At 27.9% G+C, this 24,502-nt stretch overlaps 1 protein-coding gene and 1 long non-coding RNA gene across 7 annotated transcripts in view; one reads left to right on the forward strand and one right to left on the reverse strand.

The window, feature by feature from the left end:
• LOC107446399 (cell surface glycoprotein MUC18) overlaps positions 1-24,502 on the forward strand; it is a 337,992-nt gene that overhangs the window by 199,115 nt on the left and 114,375 nt on the right. The gene's annotated exons all lie outside the window — the stretch shown is intronic.
• LOC147809625 (uncharacterized) lies at positions 11,400-15,541 on the reverse strand. Its single transcript, XR_015433824.1, has 2 exons — positions 15,402-15,541; positions 11,400-11,548 (listed from the first exon to the last, which is right to left on the reverse strand). It is a non-coding gene; the product is annotated as an uncharacterized LOC147809625 (long non-coding RNA).

Below are 24,502 nucleotides of genomic sequence, written 5' to 3' on the forward strand. Positions count from 1 at the left end.
TGAAATATATTACGGAATAAAAAATCTGATAAACCGTAATTTTTACAGTAATATCAGTAAGATCACTGAATCATTCTAACTAAATAAATATTACTATAAAAATAACGATAGATTATTTTACAGCAAAAATGGATTTTACGGATGATACCGTAGTTTCTTTAGAAATTATTTGCAGCGTTTGGAAACGTAAACATATACTGATTAACTATTTAACTATTATTAAGTATTTATACTATTTAACTATTATTAAGTAGTATTACACATATTATCTAAATTCAAATTTCGCTTCAATTTGGGCTATTTTTAGTTGTACAATTTAATTTTAGTTTACACTTTTAATTAGCTACTGTTTTGAAGGAAAAAAAAACATTTGAAAAAAATAACCTTTCCTCAAAACGAAACATTAGAAATTCTGAAACTATTTGATTTTATCTGACACTATGATGTTTTCGTCGATCGAATATCTACTCGAATGTGTCGAAATTTCTTTAGAAGACAGGAAGCCGCAAACTCAGCTTTTTATATAAGATAGTGGTGTCATATAACCAGCATTTTTATGGCACATTGGATGACAGCTGGTCTCGTGAGAGGAATGTATAGGTAAAACGTTCGAAACATAACCTGACGTATGATAGGAAAAGCAAAAATAGAAAGATCAACAACTCACCAGATTTGTCACGTAATATGTCATTTTTCTGCGATGTATTGGCCGAGAGAGTTTGGAATATGTTTTATGGAATATTACGTAGCATATATAAAATTAAATGGGATTTTCGGGTAGCAAGTCTATACTTGAAACCATTCTACTAGATGTTAGTACTTTTTGTTCTTTACTAGCGAAAATAACGGGTAGTTAAATATTCTTTTATTGCATATCACTCGTAATAATTTGCATTATAACTATCTTTAGAAGACTGAAAGTTCGGATTAACAATGTTAAACTCTGAATATATGTAATTAGGTCTTAACGAGGAAGAGAAGAAAACTTCTGGTTCAAAAAATGAAACTAACTTGTTTCGATAGGCATTTTGAGTGAGCTTTCGAAGCTGTAAACAATTTTGATGTTACTTAGCACCAAAAATAGTGGCAACTTCGTAATAAAAACTATAACAATAACAACTATATAAAACCGGCCATAATAACCATAACAATCCCATGGATAGTTGGTGGTGTTGTGAAACATTTAGAATGTTTTTTCTTTACGACTAACTGTGTAAATTAAAGACAAACAGCCACCATGTTTGTTATTTAGTAACTCTAAAATTTGTAATTATAGAAAGATATGTTGCACATAAAAATGAGCAAAGTTATTTTTTAAAGACAATATAAAGTAAGAATCAGTAATTAAGTTACATACACATACACTATTTCTGAAAATAAAATGAGTTTGTAAATCATACTTACGCGTAACAGTGATAATATTAGGACGAATTCGAATTAGGCTTAGAAGAGGAGAAACGGATAGAAATTACAGTTTATAAAATTATTTAATTAAAATTACAGAGATTCGAAAATTAAGTATAACTATCCCTATTACACAAATTAAAATTTTCATACATGTTTTTAACAGCAAATTTTAGTTTCTGTAGGTGAAATATAATATTCAGAACATCCGAAAACACTTGCTAACTTGGCATCAATTGTAATCAATTAATGTAAAAAATTACAGAGCTAAGAGTTAGAGTTTTCGAAACGAAGATATTTAACGTTTGGTGTAAAGGTGAGTGATCCCGGTGTAAACTGCTTTCTGTTTCAGTGTTTAGAGCTTTCGTATATCCTTCAAATTGTACATTTAGGCTTGATAAAATTTTAACTTTAAAAAAATGTTCCTTCCCACAGCCTTTAGGTTGTTCTACCAAATTCGGAGAGAAATTACATCCCAGTTTTTATAGTTCAAGGATTTTTAAAATTGCTCTGTTATACACTACTTTTCCACTAAATAGCAGGGTAAAACCAGGTTTTGGATGTAGATAAGACTCTGCAGCTTAAAATTCGGAAAAAGCCGAGTTAGGCGGGACAGATCCATTCACATTTTAACTGTATGAAGAGAAAAAAAACTCTTAAAACCCATCATAGTTAGCTTGACAAGGAGATGATCTACAATGATTGTTTACCACTAAGGATATAACCACAGTGTGAGTTAGCATCATCATACGGAACGACCAGTCATTGACAAGATTTAAATCTGGACCATCTCAACAGGAAGAGAATGTACGAAACTGTGTGAAGAGAAAAAACTCTTTAAACCCCTCATAGTTAGTTTGACAGCAAGGAGATGATCTACAATGATTGTTTACCACTAAGGATATAACCACCGTGTGAGTTAGCATCATCATACGGAACGACCAGTCATTGACGAGATTTAAATCTGGACCATCTCAACAGGAAGTGAATGTACGAAACTGTGTGAAGAGAAAAAAACTCTTTAAACCCCTCATAGTTAGTTTGACAGCAAGGAGATGATCTACAATTATTGTTTACCACTAAGGATATAACCACGGTGTGAGTTAGCATCATCATACGGAACGACCAGTCATTGACGAGATTTGAATCTGGACCATCTCAACAGGAAACGAATGTACGAAACTGTGTGAAGAGAAAAAAACTTTTTAAACCCCTCATAGTTAGCTTGACAGCAAGGAGATGATCTACAATGATTGTTTACCACTAAGGATATAACCACGGTGTGAGTTAGCATCATCGTACTAAGCGACCAGTCATTGACGAGATTTGAATCTGGACCATCTCAACAGGAAGCTAATGTATGAAAACAATAAAAAAAGGGTTTTTATATGAAGTAACAGGAATAAAATAAAAGTGATATCGATTTAAAATTTCCACAAAGTAGTAGTTAACCTTATTTAAATCATCCACGCTCCAATGGTTTCAAAACATTTAACTTTGCGCTTATAAACAAATAAATACAATTAAAGACAAGACAGATAAGTTGTTTCCCAATACACAAAAAGTATTTTTAATTAGAGAGCAATATACCTAAAGAAGCCGCAGAAAAAAATGGCAAATTTAAGCTTCTTTTGATTTTTTAACGTTTGTAAGAATCCATGCTTAATACTAGAAAACTAAATAAAAGCAATTCTAAAACACAGTATTAATTAAACTAAAGCGAATTCAATATTCATCAAAATCAATTTAAAACACAGGAATAAAAATTTCAATTATATCCTTCCGCTGAAAAAACTTTTCATTGATTTCAAATATTCGATAAATTCCGTTTCATTAGGGTCAAATGCCTGAGATCGTAAAAGCAACCACTTAAGTTCAAGAGTGTGAGTTTCCCAATTTTCACAATTTAACTTTTTTTTACGAAGGAAATAAAAAAAACTGATACACTTAAACGAACGGAAGTTGAAGGTTTGTAATTAACGAGGTACCATCACTTAAGAAGAAATAAACAAAATTAGCAAAGCTCTTGAAAAATAAAAAAAAGTTCGATCGCTAAATGAAGTAAAGGACTTGCCGTTATTAAAGCTTGATACCTTATAATTGCCTCAGATAATTAACTGGGGATATAGGAGAAATTTCTTTTATGTTATCCTTTTTAATATGTGTTTAGTTCCTTAACACTAATATTGAATTTTAATTGCATATCAAATTAACTATAAAATTTTTCAACCAGTTTTATCCTTCAGTTTTTTTTTATCTATCTTTTGGATTTTTCTAATTCAACTCTTAGTAAAAAATAATAATAAAAAAATAATATTTTGTCCTTTTAAACGATAAATTATTTATATAAACTAAAAAAATTATTATTTATTATGAAGCTCAATGAATTTATGAATAATAAAATCACTCTAGATAAACACTTACTAAAATTCAGTATATGGATAAGTAAATAAGTTTTTGTGAATTAAATAAGTTTATCTTTCTAATCACTCCATAGATTGTTATTAATAATAAACCTTTTTTTATTATTTAATTAAGTATAGCATAATAAAACCTTCCATGTGATAAAATATCAATTAGATTTGAGTATACGGGGAAATAATAAATAAATATATGTATTCGGATATAAGGCTTTTATTCTAATCACTGAGTAAATTTATACTCCCTTTAGAACCTTTCTAAGTTAAATAACCCACTGCAATGATGATACGAGATGATAACACGAGTTGATACGAGAAGATGAACACTGATTAAAACTTAATTTATGCTAAATATCAAATTAAGCTTACAAGTAAACAAAGTGCAACGCAAGTTTCTATGCTTATAACGATAATGCGCCAATACTGCATGTAATTGCCTTTTTATTTTGAAAGGATGTTTAAATGCGATTTAAGTTAAAATTATTAAGTTAAAACAATCTAACATATAAACAATCTACTCCCCCCCCCCTCATTGGGCAGAGGTAAAATTATCACAGGTTGACTGGTCCACAGCGACAAAAAATTTTGGGAGTATTGCCATAGGACATGGCATATAAACCGTTTATTCAGTTAATTTTATTTTTCAGTTTTGTATCTTTTACTAAATGTGTGGTAATAAGAAATATAATTTTAAAAATCAGAATTTCAGGTAAACCATTACCACATATACGGAGAAAGTACCAATTGAATGGTTTAAATATTGAATATTTCAGTTTTTTCAAAATTATGTTTTCTTTTATATTATTTCTTTTTCCCTAGAAAAGTTATTACCATAATTTCACCAATTTTTTTTTCTCTGTGTAGTGTAAAAACAATCTAATTTAGCATAACTTTTTTATAAAATATGTCCTTCATTTTCTTAAAAACAATTAGTTTAACGATATTTTACATAAAACAGTTATTTTAAATGAACCCATGCATGATTGATTATGTAAAAAAAACTTATCATCAGGAATAAAATTCTTTATTTTTTACAGTAAAAAATTGTGACTAAGCATAGATATTTTTTTTTCAGAATTATGTTCCTCATACTTTTCATTTTGGCAAAAAGCCTACTCTATCTTTTTTTGTTGTTGATATCATCTAAATCATTTTCTTGTTCTGTTGTTTATTTGGCAATATTTTTATCTTTATCCACCGATCCTTGAATGCCAGTGAAAAGAACATATAGTACTATTTAAAGTTGCATGTTTTTGGAATCACTTTTTTCCTTTCTTTTTAAATGTTTTTATTTATTTCTTTTTTCAATCAAATAAATTTCGGTTCATGTTTTTAAGAATAATGGGAATATATTTCGATGTTCTCTTCACAGAAGAAAGGGGAACTAGACTAAGTTAAAAAATTAATTGAATTTCATTGCAGCAGAAATTTAATGCAAACAAATATATCAGTGTGTGAGCTCTGAGATATGGAGAAACAGGTACACTCACCGAATTATTTCAGTTTTCAAGTTGCAAGCATTTTCTTAACCACCTTCACTTTGGACCTGCCAAGTCATCATTTCTACTTGACCCCCCATACCAAATTATATAAAAAAAATTTTTTTGAAAAAATAATAATATCCTATTATCCTATTCATAAATTTTAAATCTGTAAGAACATTTTACATGAATCTGGTTTGAACAGCTTGGCTAAGGGATGCCAAGAAGATTCCCAGGATTCCAATGCATACTTCATTTAAATATCCATTTTAATAAAAAAAATGCTGTAAATCAACATTACTATTTCTATTTAACATTTTCCGGTGAAAAATGTCTGTTCTTGAAGGTTTTTGTGCCGTATTATTATTATAATATTGTTTCTTATTATACGTTTTTTTTTTCCTTTTTTCTCAATCAATTAAATTTTGGTTCCAGTTTTCGAAAATAATGATTAGATATTTAAATAGAAGAAAACTACGACGAAAATACGGGAGTTCTACTTAAATAAGAAATAAATTTATTTTTTCTTCTTTTTTTTTGCGTTAGCTTTCGAAACTTTTTGTTTCGACCCAAAATCATCTGCATATACATGAAAATCTGCAGTATTTAATCTCATCACTTCTACGTTAGTGCATTCACAGTTGAGTGTGGTCCTATACAACAAGGGGGAAAAATATTTGTAAAAAAATTTCTCAATTTATTATTAAAAAATAAAAAATTAAATAGTTTTAAATTATTGTCAAAAGTATAAATATGAAGAAAAAAAAATAATTAAAAAATGAAATTGAAAGTTAATATCAAGAGAAAATAAACCCTCCACTGATAATACGGCAAGGTACCTGGTATACCCTAAACTAATGTTTCTTTCTTCCTCTTTTTAAATCTCGGGTTACTATCAGGTATACATTTACTCGGTATATCCTGCACCGATATGTGCCACTGCCCGGTTTATATTTGTCCGGCATAGTCGCTTACTACAACTTCTACGCTGCCCTGTATACCGCATACAAAAGTATTATTTTTAAGTAAAGATGGCAGCAACGCCTACTGTTGAGTTAAGCTTTTCAAATCATAGGTCGAAGTATCTCTTGCGCGTGTGCGACCTTGTGCACCTGTGCGGATAGCTTGTAGGGGTTAATAGCTCCAGTGGTACGATTAGCATTGGTCCCTAAAATGAGGCTAAAGTATTAATCAATTCGTGCATTAATTTGGGCAGAGCATTGAATATTTCCAGTATGAGTGGACATAAATGAGTAACATGCATGCAAATGCGTTATAAATGTGAATTTTTTCTAATGTTATTAGGTATTATTAAGTATTTAGAATTTTATTTAAATCAAAAGATTGACTTCGAAACTGGTAGAACACTCGGACATTCTTTAATCGTGAAATATCAATGCATTATGAAAATTGAATTAGATATGAATAATTGTGAGTCATTCATTGTCATGAATGTATATCCTATTAAAATAAATATTTCAATTTGAAGCAATTGATTAGTTTACATTTTCATTCATTATATTTTCTTCAGATATGAGTTTTTGATTTTAAATTATGTCCGGAAAACAATTAAGAATGAAAATAATTAAATAATTTATTTAGGAATATTCAAAAACATTACACAATGAAAACTTTTACAACCTACCAAAACGCTACAAATCTAATAATTCTAGAACGCTATGGAGTCAATAACGTTAGCAGTGTCTTCATGAATATTCCATTCCGCAATGGTTTGAATGGAAAATTTTGCAGACTTATAATATTTCTTTTTTTAATTTAAGAATTTGTCATATTAGGTTTATTCAGTGGTGTACTTATACTAATGACATACCAGAAACTTAACTATGTCTTGAAATAAAAAATAGGATTTTGACTTATTCAAATTGACACACATCTTTTGTTTATCATAAAAATAGTTATTTTTACGCAAAATAATTTTAACTTATTAGCTATTATTTTATTTAAAAAAGCAGTAATGTTTTATTTTCATTTATCATTCACTCAATACAGTTTATTTTACATTTCCGACTAAAGTAAATGCTAACTTATACTCTTAATTAAATTATTATATTAAAATAAAAAACTAATTTAAAATACATTTACATTTTTTGTTAAAGAAGAAATTTAAACATCTAATTTGCTTTGTATTTCCAAAAATATGCCTTTAAAAAATACGATTTTAGTGGGAAAAAAATCAAACATTTGAATTACTAAATCAAATTCCACTACTGTTAAAAAAAGTATTTAAAAATTATTTAAAAAATGTGCTCTTCGGTGTCTTATTAGAGCATTAATTAGAGAGTAATTCATTATTCAACAACAAATTCGTTAAGTAATTTTTAATTTTGATTTTTCGTATTTAAAAACTTGATTCGGATTAAAAAAATGTAGGATGAAACCTACCTTTTCTTTCAACAACCGTGTTCATGAGGGAATAAACAGAAACTAGGTAATTAAAAAAAACATAAGAAATGGTTTTTGAAATTTTTTAAAATTAAATATCACCACTTGCCTAAAGAAGTGTTTAATTATCCTAATACTCTAAATAAATACCAGTGAACTATTAATAAAGTTAAATCATTTTCCTGAAGCTATTTGATAAATACTTTTTGAAAAAATATAAAAAAATTTAGAATTCAATTCTTGTAAGAAATAGTAGCATAATTTCCTTCTCATATTATCAGCGGAGTTTAAATGCAAATTTTATTTTCATTAAATTTTCCATTTTTAGTTTTTATAAATATAATCTGAATTTATTTTACATTCGTAGTCCTTAACTATCAGAATTTTTTTTTAAAGCTTGTAAATATAGTAGAATATGTTTAACAAAAGAATGTTTGAGTTACAGTAAAAAAAAAATTAAATTATTTTGGAAAATAAAATCGAAATGTTAAAAGATTTGCTTAACCTCAAGAAACATCTATTATTATTTAAATAAATAATTTAGCTTGCATGTGGCACTTTTTATTATTTTAAAAGTAAAAACATTAAAATGCATGATTTTTGCATTTATGAATTATCGAAATAACTCTTAATATTTTATTCAATAATTAAATTAGCTTCAACGATTATTGGTAATAACCAAACAGCAGGAATCAAATATATCTGTTGTTGGTTAGCTGAGCTACAAAACACATAAAACATAAAATAAACATTTACTAATCACATGACTTTGTGCTGCCATCTATATTCATTTCGAGAACGATTTCAGACAGAAACATTAGGGTTAAGAATGAACAAGAAGGGAAAACGTCTTTCATCTCAATTAAAAACTCAAGAACAAACTTTTTTCGTGATAAATCAAAACAAAGTTCAATATCAGGAGTTCGTAAAATACGTCACCTTCTTTGTCACCTCAAAACACTTTTAATCTAAACAACGGCGCGTCGTGTAATTGCAATGTATTTGTCACCTCCTAAATTTACCAGAATTTACAAGAAAGCGCTAGACATCGATTTTGCTGAAGCTCTGTTGGGAGAAGCGAAGAAAGCATCCTGGTGATTTAAAATGCATCACACTTCATAGAGCCCTCTCGGGAAATATGAGGATGAAGATTACTGGGATACACAACGGTTACGATATTTCGAAGAAAGGCTGAACAATTCAAGGACGGTTTCAGGGAAGCAAAACCAATTTTGCTGAGAGCCCTATGTCTGCGCTTGTTTCTTTTATCGTAAAGTATTTATTTTGAGTTACATATATCTATACAGATATATATTTTTTAAGCTTGAGATAGAACATATTTGTTCGTCGTGAAAGGACTCTCTTGAAATTACCTGATAATACAGTGGAGATATTGTTATGGAACTGGATGGACTTTTATTGGTTTTGAAGGTCATAAGGTCATGGATCTTATGGGTTTTTTTGCCTTTTGATAAAAAATTTAATGATGTGATATTTTTTAATATGTTTATTTCTTTTTCCAAAATATTTTTTAGAGAAAATAAAAGTATATGCTTCAGTAAGATTTATTTTCGCAGAAAAATGAGCATTTATATTTTAATAAGAGTTGGTATGGTATATTTTCAAACATAAGCAGAGAAGGTTTCGTCGGGTTGGACTAGTTTGTAATCGGGGCTCGGCTTATATTCGTACTTCATCGACTCACATTTCACGACTTCACTCTCTAAAATCAATTCTCAACCAATACTCCCAACTTAGTATCAAGAAAAAGAGATTTTAAATTGACTTTTGCTGCTTTTTAAAGTCATAAGGATCTTATAGGTTTTTGCCTTTTGAAAAGAAATTTAATGGCGTGATATTTTTTAAAATATAATTTTTTTTCTCCAAAATATATTTTTAGAGAAAATAAAAGTATATGCATCAGTAAGCTTTATTTTCGTACAAAAATGAACATTTATATTTTAATAAGAGTTATGATGGTGCATTTCCAAATTGTTTCGTCGGGTTGGGCTAGTTTATAATCGGGGATCGGCTTATATTCGGACTTCGTCGACTCACATTTCACGACTTCACTCTCTAAAATCAATTCTCAACTAATACTCCCAACTTATTATCAAGAATAAGAGACTTTAAATGAACTTTTGCTGCTTTTGAAAGTCATAAGGTCATGGATCTTATAGGTTTTTGCTTTTTGATAAAAAATTAAATGGCGTGATATTTTTTAAAATATTATTTTCTTTTCCAAAATATTTTTTTAGAGAAAATAAAAGTATATACATCAGTAAGATTTATTTTCGTAAAAAAATGAACATTTATATTTTAAAAAGAGTTGCGATGGTGCATTTCCAAATTGTTTCGTCGGGTTGGGCTACCCATGCAGCAGAGATAAGTATTAATTACGTGAAAATAACGTTAAAATGCCACAAGGTTTAGAGCAAAAAAACGTTTATTTAAAACGTTTTATTTCCGTTTCGAGTGGTAGTCTCGAATTAGGTAAAAAAGCGTTTATATTTGGGCTGTTTTTAACGTAAAAATGACGGATTTTTGCCGTTATTTTGACTAAGGTGAATTTCGTAACCAATTTTTAACGTATTTTTTACGTTTTTTTCACCAAACTATTTACGTATATTTTTGGTTCTATAAATTCGTTATTTTCACCAAGAATATTTACGTGTTTTTAACGCTTATTTTTATTAAAATAACGTACATTTTACGTTATTTTAACCAAAATACAAACGTATTTTATCCATACTATTTACGTATTATTAACGCTTATTTACGCATTATTAACGCTTATATATCAATATTTTTAACGCTTATTTTGAGCTAGGTGAATTGATAAATTTTTCGCGAAAATTTAACTAAATTAATTTCAATTTATCGTAATTTTAACCGAATTGTTAACAATAGCATATTTTAAGTTTTTTTTTTTAACTAAGGAAAGAAACCATTCCGTATTTTAATGTTTACGCTGCACTAATTACACTAAAAAATATAGCATTTACTTTTTATTTAAAAAAAAACTTTTAATTCTTTTCGAACTAAAACTAAAATAACGGAAAATAGCCGATATTCATGTTTTTTTTTTAGAATCCTAGAAAAAGCTTTTGTTTTTAATCTCACACTTTCTGTAAATTTTTACAATTCAAATTATAACTCAAGGAATATGGAATGCAAATCTTTCTACCTCTTCACAGCAGCATACTATAGTTTATTTATGAAGTTTCATGTCCCTCAGGAATTTTTTACATTTTTCATTCCTAAAAGTTTGTAATATAAAGAATTGGTAGAAGAAAAAATTACTCAATACTTACATGATTTTCCAAACCCATATGGAAAAAAAATTATTTTTTTTTTAGTTTAAATTAATAATTAAGAAATCTACTGCTGTCCTGAAGTCCATGTTTCCAAATTGCTTGCTGGAAATTATCTACTCTTCTAGAATGCTTTTGGGTTCATTATTTTTTTTAAATGCATATATTTTAATTTTTAGCTTGAAAAATTTGACTAAAATTTACTTTAACACACACACGAAGTAAAAAAAAAAAATATTAACCAAATTTACCATTTGATTTGTTTGCTTACTAAAATTACAATTTTTCTAAGTCTTATGTTCGTAAAACTAAAATTTTTAATCCAGAAGAGCAGTTAACTAAATAATTTTAAATACAGAAAAAAACATTAAATCAAATAAGATTTATTAAGTTTTATTTATTTTACAACTATCATACAATATATTTACAATATATAGATTTACAATTATAACACATCGCCACAGATCTGAAACATTCGTAACTTCTTCCATCCCGCTGTTACTATCACCTCTTCACTGCAATGTTCCTGGAAAACAAATAAATATTTTAGCATATGAAAAAAAAATATACCGGACAATAATATTAAATTGTTACAACCAACAGTAGATTTCTAAAACGAAGCAATACTGACTAGATAAAATACAGTTAAATAAAAAATTTTAAAAAAATATTAAAACTGTTTATTATTTTCATGGAATTTCTACTAAGTATATATCGATTGAGTACATCCAAATACTTAGATATAAGAAAATCTATTTTACAAATTTTAGTCACATATTACACAACAAAATTACATACATATACAGCACAAATCTGAATTAGAATATTTCATATTTTTTTTTTATCCTAACTAAATCTTACATTGAAGCCAGCAGTAAGTTATAAACAAAACATAAAATTATTTTTCGTGTGGCTTTGAGAACTCCTCCAGAGTTTTAGTCTGGTGCTGTTGGCTGCTTTGGTAACAAGTAAGAGCACATTTCTAATAGGGGAACAATGAAGGAATAAAGGTGTCAATTGGTTTACCCACGCTGACCTAAATTCAAGACAAAACTATTCACAAAACACTCCTATTTGAAATTACTTTTTCTCATAACCGCAGTACTTGCCACGACATGTGCCCATTGTCAGGTAAAGTACTCCTAAAAGCTGCCCTATACTTTCTGTTTATTTACTTATCATCAGAATTTTATTTTCCTCTCTCATTCTTTTCATTTTTTTATTGCTCCTTGGCTGCAATTTTCATTCCTCTTCAGAATATTTTGCAAGAACTTTGTAGTTCAGAAACACAATTCGATTAGTTTCAGTTACGTAATTTATAATTTCTCATTTATTAAAACAGTAAAAATACTATGCCTTTTAACACTAACAGTATCTTTAATATACAAAAGGAGTAATTTTAACAAATTCAGTAATTTGTTAAACTATATATTATTTAGTTCAAGTGAAGAATTACATTTTACAATTGCCTCTGTTAAAGCTTTTTTAAACAAAAAATGGTTATTTTGAAAATTCTTTAATTTCTGTAAAATTGCTGCTAAAACGTAACACTTTACTCCAAAATACATTAGAAAGCTGTTTGGTGATATAGAAATTCATTTCCACAACGGAACTCTTAGTAATGGTGGGAAAAATAGGAAGGGTGGGAAAAATAGGTTCTGTGTTCCTTGACCCTAGTGTGTTACAATCAGGTTGCTTGGGGGCAGTAAAAACTTTATTTGTTTAAACCACTTAAAAAGGACTGGATAAAAAAATTTCAAAAAAAAAACTTCACACAAAACACAGTTTTTGGAGAAATATTTTAATAAATATTTCTTCGAAAAATGTGATTAAATGAAAGGAACACAATGGTGTTAGTTAATTGTAGCAACATGACAGAATGTTTGGAGTAATGCAGTATAGCAATTTTGGACTATAAAAACAATTCGGAGGAACAGCCTTAAACTTAAAATTGTTTCAAAAAATAATAATTTTATGCTTGGAACTAATTAGAAATTATCTTTTTTAATGCTGCATATATATATATATATGAGCAAAACAAAATTACCAACTTTCCACACCCTTGCAAAAAAATAAAATAAAAATTTTTTTGAACAAGTATAGAGCAGATATATCAAAATTTTTTTAAACTTATTTACAGATGTGAAAACAAATATATATTTTTTTGTCAAACTGTAATTCATATAGTTTGTAGTAGTGATAATTTCCATTGCATGAACTACTTAACTTACAAGTTTTCTGCAATATTAGACATTTAACGTAAATTTTACTTAATAGTTTTTGTTAAAATAAAAAGTTGGAACATAAGTATGCTAAATGTATACAGTAAAATGCAAGAAAATATAATAAATTAATGAAAACTAGTCAGTCTAACTCTTTTAGAGAAAAGTAAGCATTTTTTGCAACCTTGATATACACAATGAATCGTGTTTCAAAGCATTAATAATCATTAATCATTAATCATTAATCATAAATCATTAATACTTCAACACCAAATAATAAACACAAAAACATTCACTTGGAAAAATAAGATATTTAAATAAAAAATGTTTTCAAACAGTATGAAATCAAAATTTTTTTCATTTAATGTAAGCATAATAATATAGTGCAGAAGTTATTGAAAAAAAAAAAAACTTTATAAAAATAAAGTGATAATATCATAGACAGTTATATCATATAAATAGAAAATATCATATGTATAGTCATAGATATAAAATCATTGATTAAAGTTAACAATATTGAAAGTTCAATTTCTAATATGCGGAATTGTAGAAAACTGCAGATGTACACAAAAAAAAATATATATATATATATATAAACATATATACAATTGGCTTATTTTAATTAAAACAAGGATAATTTGAAATCTTGTGGCAGAATGTTTTTGAGCATTCTGCGACTAAACTCTCCAGCACTAAGATCTAATTGCAAAATACTTTTAATACAAACAAACATATATGTTGCTAATTTAAAATGGCAAATATGCTGTGTTAACAAAAAATAATAATAATGATTTTCTTAATTTAACACGAAATAATTTTTTTTTAATATTATGGGTGATATTCTCACATTTTGTTGGTGGGAAGACACACACTTTATTAGCTTCTTCGCATTTTGTAAATAATAATCACAATAAAAAATATTAAATATCATGAAATCCGTAGTAGCAATTGCCCCCCCCCCTCCCCCCAAAAAAAATATATGATGTAATTACGTAAATTGGACTCCTCAAAAGCGTGTTACACTTTGAAATTAGGTTGTAATAAATAATATCGTATAAAAAATATCTGATTTAAAATTTAAGGAGAAATCAACATCTATAACTTCTAAAAATTCAATAGAATTTGTTAAAAAAAAAAATAGATAGCCTTAAAAAATAGATACTCAAATGCTCGATTCGAGTTTTCCATATTGTTTAAATATATCAAGATGGTTAAGAACCAAATGAAAATCAATATCAATAACTGCCGAAAATACTATCAAAACATTACGTCGATTTATGATACTATCGGTGAAAATTGAGCGTGTCAAAAACTGATTATCTAAATGCATGATTCAAATATTGCATGTTCAAATATTTCTGTAAAAAAGAAAAGTAATATTTTCTTCTTTTCAAGAGAAAAATCTTTCTGCAAGAGATCTGTAAAATTTTAAAACAATGTCGCCGTTTCGCTGCGATTCTGCCACGGAGATTTGAAATACTGAGCAATATGCATAAATCTTAATTCCCCGAGAATTTCTAATTGATGTTGTTTATTCATTTTATAATTCATTTTAATGTTAGCCAAATGTTTGGTTTGAGTAGCCTTAGCCTTTGAGGGATTCATCAATCTGCATAATTGCTGAAGAATTCTCAAAAGCAAAATAGAAGTTTCAGAATTTGTTTGAACTTATGGAGGACTATGAATAAAAAGACTAATTTAATGCAGATAAAACACTTTTTTTTTTAAGTGCCAGTGAAATAAAACATTGGAACAGCAAAAATAGTGGTGATAAAAACAGTAACAGTTTACCATTCTACTTGATACTAACGATGAAACTTACACCAGAAACTTCTATTATAAATTAGTTGAATAGTGCAAAGGCTGATGATTGTGCATGAAATAATTAGGATTCTACAGTACATGGAAAATATATTTACAATATATGATAATTCATTTTAAGAGACAAATTTTTGAGTACTTTTATTTGTTGTTATTGAAGCATGGGCAGCCTATGTAAACAATGTTTAATTACTTTTTTTAATATCAGCAAAAGTAATCTGAAATAATTTTTAACAATTGATTTGATCATGTTTATAATTTCACGAATTTTTTTACCCATTTTTAAGCACAAGAAAAAAGGAAACAATTCAAATACAGTTATTTCTTTAGACATACTTAATTCAGGTACCTTCAAATGAGACTTGATGGAGGTTCATTCTCAAAGCTAGATCCTTTTCAAAGATCTTCCTCAGAAGTACATCAATAGATTATGAAAAAGAAAATTCATTCAGTTAATACGTTTAAAAACATAGAAATAATTCAAACATATTTTGTTTTGTTTATACGGGCACATTTATTATTCAGAACTAGAGAAGTAAGGAGTAATGGTTTGGCAGAATGTTAGCTAAAAAAAATGGTGAAATGCAGAATATATTTTTATAGCAATATTTTAAAAAAACAAAATTCATTAATAAATATTTTTTACGAATAAATAAGTTTATTTATTATTGGAAATTACTCCATGCTTATCTATATTAGTGGAATGGGCTAAAGGGAAAACAAAAAACTAAACCAGAAATACTTAATAAAGTTATGAAGTAAAATAGAAAGAGAAAAAAAAATTATCATAATTGTTACAACAAAACTTCCATGCTAAGAATAATATTTTTTGTAAAGCAGTATCCATAAAGCAACATTAACTAAAATATAATCTATTAGAAATATGTTATTAAAATGCTGTGTTATCTTAAAAATGCTAAAAAAAAACAAAAGATTATATACAAATGTAAAACAGAAAAATCTATTTTAATTCTCAAAATGAAATTTTAAAGCTTTACATCTCAGTCTTTCCAATTATCATATTTTCCAGATAAGAATAAAGACAATAGAAACATTCTTAATTACTGTGTCATACAGTTAACAAAAACAAAGTGTTTTAGAAATGTAAAAAGCTAGGTAAAAACCAAGACAAAAATTGTTTAAAAGAAAAATTTAGCAATAAAAATTTCAATTGAACTTTTTCACCTAGCAAGGGTCTGTCTAGGTTTTTCTGATAGGTACCTATTTTATGAAAATTTAGACATAATTTGTGAAAAATTAAAAACTACATTAAAAAATCAACACAAAAATATGGATTTATCGTTTCTTAAGGAATACAAAAATAAAATTATAAGAAAAAGTATTTTGTGAAACTAATGTTTTTTCTAAAGTTGAATTTGTGAAGGTACTGCTAAACGGTAGTAAATTTGGCCTTGACAGACCTCTGCCTAGGCATATTTTTAGAATACAGTGACTATAAAAGAATTAAAAAAGTTTTAAACAGCAATGTAAATTTAAATAAAAGCTTGAATAAGAATAATTCTAAAGATAATTTAATATTGAAAATTACTGCAATTATTTTCCATATCGTTTTAGCTGATAAATTTCAAAAACTGTTTCAAAAATAAGAAGAAAAATTTCCAGTAAATGTTCAACTGGGTGTTTTTTTTTCTTTTTAAAGATATGTTGCAAAATAAATAGTCAAAAAACTATTTTGTCCATGTGAGATTTTCTCTTGCAATAGCTTGTTAAGATGATACTTCCACGACATTTTGGTTGAAGAACCATCTGCTATAGACTCTTGTAAAATTTACACCAATCAAGCGTGTTTAACCCTTGGTTCTTTAAAAAGGTAAAGTTAAAAGAAAATGCCACTACTCAACTTTTTTAAAAATGCAACAACTAATAGTTTTTATACTTTATAAGACAATAGTAGGTAAGTAGATAAGACAGCTCAAATTAATAACAATATGATAGGACTGTTTCACACATAACACTTGTCTCGTCTCATTTGCTAATAAAAATGCCATCTCGTACTGAGTAGGCAAAACAGTAAGAAAAATGCCCGTATCATGATCTGCCGGTGAATAATCACTATATCTTCTAAGCAGCTTCCACGCAGCAACCAGGAGGAACTAAAAAAAATTAACGAACTGAGATCAACTTGAAGAGTATAACTCGTAGCTACCTTTCGCACACCTTTACATATTCTTTTAAAAAGTTAGCAGTTAGAAATCTATTTGGTGCCTGGACGATAACAGTTGGCATAACTGCTCACAATACAGAAGTAACCCTAATAGGGAATTAAAAGTTTAATGAGTATTTCTATGTTGTTACCTATGGATAAATATTTATAAACTTCCAGCGGTCCACGAAAAATTAAGAAAATATCTCAGAATGGGAGTAACTCAGAGAATATAAGTTGAAGCAACCCTCAGGAAAACTTCTACATACTTCTTTTTAAATTTTTGCAAAGTACAAAATATATATTTTTTTTCTTGTTTCAACATTTTTAGTTGGCACAATCTAGTTCAAATAGGGAAACATCCCATTTTATTTGATTCATAAAATCAGGGGAGATCTCTATAAAAGGAACAATGGCAGAATAATCAGCACGTCTTGGCAACTTCTGGTATCGGAGAAACTGAAAGAAAGTTAAAAAATCACAGAAAGGGACCAACTCGAAAGATATAACTCGTAACCATTTGGCAAACATTCATGTTTTTTTCAAAAAAAATTTCAAGTTTATATCTATTTGGTAGCTTGGCTATTGTAGTTAGTGTGACAGGTTAATATATGGAAATATCCCCTAAAATTAGTGAAACAGAAAAATTTACATTATAAATCTAGCTAAAATTCTTTTCCACTCCGGAAAATTAGTTTATCATCACCTGTGGCAGAATAATCAACAGGTCTTGGTAACTTCCAGTGGCTATCATCACACTGAAAACAAAACATGGGAAGAAACTCAACAGGGTATATCTTGTAGCCACTACCCCCTGGCAAACCTCTACAAGTTTTCTTTTATAAATGTATGCAAGTTTGAAATCCACAATAGTAGGCGCAGCAAATCACAGAAGGAAAATATCCCCTCTACTCATATTTTGGTGTGTAAAGTCAACCATGATAAATGACATTTAAGTATTATCTTCAGAATAATGCTTATAATTGTTACTTTTTGTTAATTGTTATTTATTATAGCAACAAAATTTGTCAGGTGAATAAAATAATGCAGCATTAATTTAATAATTTTGATAATTAAAGCTGTAAAATAGAATTTTTTTTTACATAAGATCGCAACTAGTTTAACTCAGTATTTCAGATTAATATTCCTTGATTAAGCTTAGGTACCATCAGAAAACTTTCCAAAAATTCATGATTTTATTAAAAATATCTTAACTGCATAACAATCGTATATAACGGGTCTGTATTTCGTCTCTTTACATTAAGCACAGTAAATGAGATTCAACAAATTCTCTTGCTTTTTTCCAAAATCGTTACGTTTTGTCATAGTTTGTTAAACTTCGCAAATGATAGGCTTAGAATATTTGTGTTTATTTCAAGCAGAATTAACTACAATAATTATTTACTTTTTTTGACAGTGAAGCATTATAATGAATTAACATTCTAAAATAGTAATAATTAAAGTAAGGAATAAAAGAACTTACCATTGAATTCGGCGTATGTAAAAACACGCGTGCAACAATGTAAATAAATGTAGGGGTAGCTAGTGTAGGGGTAGCAATCCTTGTGTAGAACTTGCTCCCACGGAAAAGGAGTGAAAAGTTGAAACTTAGTATCGTTTAATCCACTTGTAAAACAAAAACTCAAATAACTGAAAGCAATGTGGAGAGTACTTTTGAAACTATATTGTTAATCAATTTTTTCTCTATTTTTGATTTTTCTTCTTATTTTTCTTATTATTATTCTAATTAAACCTGGAATAAAATGCTACATTGTAGAATAACTTTCATATAATATTTTTTAAAAAGTTAAATAAAACTGTCAAGCTTTTTTTTAAAAAATTATTACTATTTTACCTGATGACTTAAAGAAAAATGGAATTATATTGTTATGTAATGTTATTTTCATTACAGAGATATAATAGTATTTTATTTTTACTAGTATAATATTATTTGAATAGCTTGTACATAAAAAAAACTCGATTTTAATGCTTTTTATAATTTTCATGAATTCATAAAAATTGCTGTTTTATGCTCTGGAAATGTAAAATTATTATAACAATAATTTATTATTAAAAGATAAATATTATAAATTAAGATCACTGATTCGTAAGACATACAAGATTATTTAAAATACGTGATTATTTATTTTAAAACTTTAATTTTTTTTGCTTCCTCTAACCAGGAACTTCATATCCAATCGTTAGGAATTAGAGGATCGTACTATAGTAATTTAACTAAATGAGACATTAATTATGTTATATTTTAAAACTGTAAAACTAACAATATACATTGATTTTTTTGTGCATCATATAGGCTGATCAATGAACCATAAATTGTAGGATTTCCATTTAATCCGAAATGAGAGTAAGAAAGATATTGTAGAATACATTCTACGTTAGGTCTTCCATCAAATCAAAAAGATTTAATCTAACTACATCCACCAATGTAAAAGTTTTATCGATTAACATAATATGGGATCAACATGTACATTTATTTATCTCTGGTTAATTTTAATTATTATATCATGATTACATGTTATTTCTCAAATTTCGTGCTTATTTTTTGTTTTTCTCGTCTGCGTAGGTGAAGATTTTACATACATTAATTGGCATGCATAAAGGCATGGTCTCACGATTTAGGTATCATTTTTAGTTGTTGGTGATGACCGTGTTAGAAATAATAGTTTGAAAAAATTCATAAAATATTTATTACATAAAAAAATACACATTTAAATAAAAAGCACCTTTTAAATCACGATTTCATTTGGAGAAAAGAAAAAAAAAGAGGTAATATCATGCATTTGAAAACTTGATTATAACAATAAGGGTAAAAAAGGGTGTCAAGTTGTTAACATTTCTAGTGGATCAAGTTATTTTCATATAATATATTAAATATTTTATATTTAATTTCAGCTGGAAGGATCCATTTTCGTTAAACGTTCCGTTTCCCTCTTCAGTGATTTAGATAAAATAAAAAAAAAAAGTAAATTCTTATGAATCTGTTTTTTCGCTTGCTGATATTTGTCTTCATTTTAAAAGCAATGTATGTATACATTAAAAAGATTTTGTTGAAATTTTATTCCCAGATAACACAGTGTAAACAGATAATGTGTCAACGAATTAATGAAGGTAGGAGTTTTAGTTACGTCGCACTAGAGCTGTACATTAGGCTTATCATCCATTTAGACTTAAATCTGAAGGGGTAGGAAATTTTCTCCAGATCCCTGTACATTTGGCACAGTAATGCGATGGACCACAGGCCTCTCGATTCCACAGATTTTAATAGCACATATATCGCATGTACTCGGTGGTGTCGAGGATCGAGCACCGCCCCCGTCAAGGACTAGAATGGCCCTTAAAACCCCTATTAACCGGGAACTAAGCCTAAATGAAAAAATCTTGGTCAAAAAACAAAGAAAAAAATTTGTCGCACTGATGTCAAAATATGAAAAAAACAAATATTTAATTTCTCTCTTCTTTTTTTTCTTGCTGTTGTTAATTTACGTCGCACTAGAGCTGCACAATGGGCTATTGGCGACGGTCTGGGAAACATCCCGGAGGATGATCCGAAGACATGCCATCACAATTTTGATCCTCTGCGGAGGGGATGGCACCCCCGCTTCGGTAGCCCGACGAAGTGCGCGCGAAGTCGAGCACTTTACCGTAGCACAGTTTAACGAGGACCAATACCGCACACCCTCGGTCCCTACGCAGACTGATCTAAGTGGCACCCGCACACTGACCGCAGCCAGTGATGTTTGACTTCGGTGATCTGTTGGGAACCGTGTCTTAACGATCAGTCCACTGCGGGACCTTTTTTTTCTTCTTAAAGGTGGGTTTTTTTTTTTTTTTTTTTTTTTTTAGGATCTATGTATTAGCATTGCAAAATTTAGGTCTTAACTTCAATTTTTGAGGAACTTTCTCTTTTCCTTACTTAATTCCTTTTCTTTTTTATTTATATGATCTAAATAATTAAAAACAATTTATTTAACTTCATTAACTATTTAAAACCTTCCAAGCATTGTGTCCCTAGGTAAATTTTACTAAAATTCCCTGTTATGTAACATTATTGCCCGATATGATAAAAAAAAAAAAAAAAAAAAAAAAAAAAAAAACAGACTATTCAATGCAAGAAAGACTAAAACTGACAGCTCGGAAAAATAAACCGAACTAACGCTTTAACTATTTTTAAAAGTACTTCAATTTCACATACACAAAAACTCACTCATAAATCATATTTTGCAAAGAAATAAAGAATTATCATTACTTGCTCTTATAAAAAAAATTATTTTTCTGACATTACAACAAAACTTAAATTATTATTTATATTTTATGCTATTTTATATTATTTTTTATATTTTATGCTATTTTATATTATTTTTTATATTTTATAAATTTATATTATTTTTTACTATATATGATTTTCATAAATAATTTACTTATTGCAATTAAGATTTTATAATTAAGCAATTTCCAGATTATAAAATTCAAGATTCAAAGCAAAATTTAATAAATTTGTAAAAACGTTGTTGTGTGTAAAAACGTCTTTTAATAACAACCAATATTTTAAAACTTCCCACACTAAATTTTATTACGAAAACTAATTATGAGAATTATCTTTTTACCTGTTATTTGATATGTATTTTTTTTTTCATTAATAAATATTATATACATTAAAGAATCAAGATTGATAAATTTTTCAAAATACTTTAATTCTATTTTTACAATTTATGAAGTTTTTGGAAGGAAAAAAAATTAAATCAGTATTTTAAAATAAAGTAAATGTCTCTTTCATGCAGTAAGAACATGGAATTTAAAAGTAGACACATTTCTTAGCAATTATTTTGAAAAAACTTATATACGGTAAGCGATTATTGCAAAGTAAGAAATTAATAAATAAATGTTAACAAAATTAACCAAAAATAATCGTTTCTATTTCATGTTGATTGAAGTAGAAAATAATAATTAGAATATTGTATATTATAAATTATTTTTTAAAAACTCGTATGGCGAGCGATAATTGCAATATAAAAAAATAGTGAATCAATTTTTACATAATAACAAAAAATAAATTTTTTAAATTAAGATCTTTGAATAATAATAATTATTAGTATTCGCATATTAACATCCCACTCTAGAGTAGGCTCGAACCTAGGACGCCGTACCCTTGAGGCGAACGCTGTAACCACTACACCACGACTCTTGTTCTGGACAGAGATAATTTAAATTTAAGTATAATGTGTTTTTACGTTATGTTCGTTGCATGTCAAGTAGTGAAAAATTTTTACTTTATTCAGTATTTTGGAAAATTTCTTAATTTTCATCATAGTTTAGTTATATAAGAATTAAAACTCATAGTTCCCTTGTCAGTTACTGATAATGAGCCGACTCATTATCAACAAGCAAATATTTATAACCAGTTTAATAAAACAAAAATAATTATAAGTATTAAAAATTAAATATGAATTGTAATGAAAATCTGCAATGTTCAGTTTATTCGAATTCAAGTGAGACGTAAAAGATTATCTTTCTTGGGCTCTCACAGGTTCATCCTTTTTGCTTGAAACATTTTTACCACTAAATTTACGTTTATAATCCCAAACAATTTACGTAAATATAACTATGCAATAAAACGTCAATTTTTCGTTAATAACACGTTTTTAAAAAACGGTCAAAAAATGGATAAAATGTACACGTTAAAATAACGTATTTTAAGTACGTATTTTTAACGAATTATTTAAAGGGAAAATTGATAACGTTAAATTGACGTAATTTTAACGTATACGTTTTAACGAATGAAGAAATGGTGAAAATCATTACGTGAAATTAACGTAATTTTAACGTATGCGTTTTAACGAATGAAGAAATGGTGAAAATCATCACGTGAAATTAACGTAATTTTATCGTATACGTTTTAACGAATGAAGAAATGGTGAAAATCATCACGTGAAATTAACGTAATTTTAACGTAAGCCCAAAACCTTATAACGGACGAACGGATTTTTAACGTTTATTTGCCCTTTCATGCTGCATGGGTAGTTTATAATCGGGGATCGGCTTATATTCGGACTTCGTCGATTCACACTTCACTCTCTAAAATCAATTCTCAACCAATAAACTCCCAACTTAGTATCAAAAATAAAAGGCTTTTATACCTACGATATATCAGACCTTATTCTCCTCCTGTCTTTTCTACCCTAACTGACAGATTATAGCTTAATATAGATGATATTAATAATTGCATGCCTAAACTCAATATTAAACTTTTTAAGGGTGCACAAAACAACAATGTTATGACAATTTAAATGACATTTCAACTTGGACCGACTAGAAGATTTATCCTAGAATATCCCAGATTATTAAGATTTATCCTAGATTATTACAGATTTATTTTAGCTGCAGCCTTTTCATTCTACGACGCCTACCTGTCACTATTCTATCAACACCAACTAATCTTTAACTTGCATCTGCATTTTATAATTTTTGTTTTAAACTTTAGCTGGGAAGCGACCCTTTCTTGAAGCTGCGGATAGCCGTGGGGGGGGGTTAGGGTCCAAATGTTAGATCCCGTGTCCCATCACTGTTAAAAGGAATTTTCTTTTAAATTATAAAAACAATAATCACTGCTCTTTTAATTCAACTGTATTAACATTGTACTTATCAATGTATAATTATCATATACAGTTAACTATACAATTAATAACTTTATATTCTAAACGTTTAGTAAACGTTCATAATTTTTTTAAAACTATACCTGTGCATTAATTATCAGTATCATTTATAAGCTTAACTTCAGTACTATTCATAAGTGATTTTGTTTTCAGCTCTTTAAGTTTAGCTCTTAGAATTTAATCTTTGAAATTCATAATTAAAATAAACGATATAATTAATCCTGTAGTCGCCATTCGGCTTTTTCTTCATTTTTAAAAAGAATTATTGTTTCTTGTTTATAATTATTACAACAACTGATGTACCGAAATTTCAGTTTTAAAAATACGTTGTTATAGTAATAAAACTGCGCTTGTTACAGGGTCTTTAAGTTTGACTGCTTGCTTAAATTTAAAGACAAATTAGCAATGTAACTAATTTTCTCTGGTCGTTATCAATCTGTTTTTTCAAACACCCTTTTTTATGTACAATTTCATTCCAATGGAAAACAACATCTTTCCTGTTTTTATGTAATTTACGATTTAAATTAACAACTGAAAAATCATTTATAATGTATATTGTATTTCCATATTGAGATTCAACAAATATTAAAGAAACTCAAGCG

This window comes from Parasteatoda tepidariorum, chromosome 5 (assembly GCF_982258835.1).
Source record: "Parasteatoda tepidariorum strain Cologne lab strain chromosome 5, Ptep-v5.0, whole genome shotgun sequence".
Classification (NCBI taxonomy): Eukaryota; Metazoa; Arthropoda; class Arachnida; order Araneae; family Theridiidae; genus Parasteatoda; species Parasteatoda tepidariorum.